The sequence below is a fragment of the Zea mays genome, chromosome 1, assembly GCF_902167145.1.
Source record: "Zea mays cultivar B73 chromosome 1, Zm-B73-REFERENCE-NAM-5.0, whole genome shotgun sequence".
NCBI lineage: Eukaryota > Viridiplantae > Streptophyta > Magnoliopsida > Poales > Poaceae > Zea > Zea mays.
In genome coordinates, this window is record NC_050096.1 from 29,477,321 (window position 1) to 29,479,888 (window position 2,568).

General features: G+C 44.6%; 1 non-coding gene across 1 annotated transcript; it reads left to right on the plus strand.

The window, feature by feature from the left end:
• The first annotated feature begins 791 nt into the window (after positions 1 to 791).
• On the plus strand, positions 792 to 894 carry LOC111590678 (U6 spliceosomal RNA). The gene has a single exon (XR_004855720.1). It is a non-coding gene; the product is annotated as a U6 spliceosomal RNA (small nuclear RNA).
• Positions 895 to 2,568: the final 1,674 nt, after the last annotated feature.

The window sequence follows — 2,568 nt, forward strand, 5'->3', positions numbered from 1 at the left end:
GTTGCTGCTTATGTTTTTATGTCGTTGGCATCTATCTCTTGAATTACAGAGTTTTTATTTGGTGTTCACGGGAGTTTTTTTAAAAAAATTGCAGCCAAGTTTTAAAACTGAATATTGATGTAACCATGGAATGTCATGGACGGGACACACTGGCTACTACTATAAGTCTATAACTATAACTGTGCTGTAGACTTGTATAAACAGCAAATAATGGCATCCGATGTGAAGCGACAGTGTATTATATGTATTGTACTGTGTCATAGAGAGCTAATGCCAAAATATCTGATGGAATGTATGTGTGCCCTACTTAACGGGAATGGATAATAATTTGGATTCGATTTTCTTTATTTTATTAGGTTCTCACCGAATATGGTTCTCAGTTATGACTTCCAGGCCCAGTAAAACTTTATTTTTTTCTACTAGTAGTAGTAATTAGTCATGTATATAAATAACGGTGCCCACAAGAGTTCGTCAGAATTTATACAACTGTTTTCTTATTTATTTCTTTAACATTTTCCCTTCTACGCACAGTAGGAGATAATGTCAGGCGTTGACGGTGTACATATATTTGTTTTTTTAAAGGCATAGTGGCGTATGTGCAAACACTTCCTCACAGGAAGGACACTAAGAAACATGGTCCATGGCCCATTATAAAGCACCGCCACAAAGCCCAAATAGCAGTTCGTCGGTGGAGCAAGCATCGCGCTAGGCAACAGGCAAACAGTTTGTCCCACCTCGTCCAGTCACAAAATAAAAGCACGAGTTATAAACCAAACCGGAAGCACCGCATCGTCTCTTCGGAGACATCCGATAAAATTGGAACGATACAGAGAAGATTAGCATGGCCCCTGCGCAAGGATGACACGCACAAATCGAGAAATGGTCCAAATTTTTTTGCGGATTTGCGCACTGGTCCCCTGGTGTTCGCGACTAGGTCCTCCCGCACTAGTTTTTCTTCACGATTTAGCCCTCGCGGATTTCTGGCAGCCCGCAGCCGTTTGTGCCAGAAACTTTTTGTTCGCCGCTAGGCCCTTACTTTTATGCTTCCTTTTGCAGGCTTGCCCCTAACATTTTTTTCCTTTAGCCCTTCAGTTTTCTCTTCTGTACAATTATACTCTGCAGCCCCAGGAAAGTTTATATTTTGCTCTTACGTTCAAGTTTGTTCGCAACGGACTGCTGTGCTAGAACACCACCATGTTATACGGTAGAATTTTGCAATGATACAGCGAACCTTTTTCTCTCTTTATTAAAAGTCAAAATCTCTGCTGCTCCTCTTGTCCACCACCTTCACCACGGCTATAGATGACCAATAAGTACGAGACCCGCGAGCCCAGCACAAAGCCCGTTGTTTAGATCTAATCCGAACCCGTCACAAATAAGTGGGTCGGGCTCGGACAGAAAAATAGGTACGGTGGGCTAGCTCGGCATGGCTCGTTTAACTCTAAGCCCGCTTTTCGGCCCGCTTTTTTCGTGCTAACCGTTTAGACCTGTTGCGAGCCGAGCTTGGACAGAAAATCGAGCCGGCGGGCTTAGACGGCCCGGCCCGGTTTTCTAACCGTGCCTAGCGGGCCGTGCGGCCCGTTTGGCCATCTCTAACCACGTCACAGCCCTCCTCCCCCCTTCGCCGTTAATCTCGCGCCCGCCCTCGCCTGTGTCTGCCTTTGACATTGTGACACCCCAGTGTCACCTAGGGTTTCTCTAGCAATGCCAAACCCAGAACCATTATTTTATGTGAACCAAAGTAAGCATAAGCATCAAAATAACTTAAGTAAGAAGGAATTCACCAAGCATATACTTAAAAGTATCATGATCAAAACAATTGAGTCTTTAAAAAGGAAAGAATGTGTAACCCTAATAAAAACCCTAAGTAAGCCCCATGAGCAAAATTCAAGAAAATAAGGAAAAGGGTATGAAAAATTTAAAATTATGACTTGAGCCAATTATAAAAATTAAAGTATATTTAATAAGCAACAAGAAAGGTTCAGAAAGCTTAGCCAAAATAACTCAAGCAAATTCCCAAATCAGCCCTTGAACTATGAAGCCTTGGAGGAATTCAGATTTCTGAATTTCTGAAATTCAGACCTCTTTCCAAAGATCAACTGCGTTCTCTGTTTTTCAAAACTCAAAACTATGAGATCCAAATATCAAAGTTGTGCCAAATTCCCTTGAACACATCCTGGAAAAGTTTGAACTCAAACCAAATTCATTTGACACGGTTTTGGCACAGTTTGACCTCGGGACCAGGCATTCTGACACTGGCACCTTGGTGACGCTACAACTCCCTGTCCCTAGCCTAAAACCGTGCGACGTCCATTCACAAAAGACAAAGCATGGTCAGGTGAACAAATCCTTCACAGCGATCTTGCCCAAATTCACGAAGATTTGCACCCAACCAGCGCTTGAACATGGACAGAAGCAACGGGAACACGTGTTCGACCGTGGCTGACACCCCCGGTTCACGCCCGTTCGCGCACCGCGCCTCCCATTGCACGCCCGCGCGCGCTCGCCGGTCCACGACCGCCCGTGCACCGCGTCGTGCCTATAAAGCCTTCCCAGGCGCGCCCCACT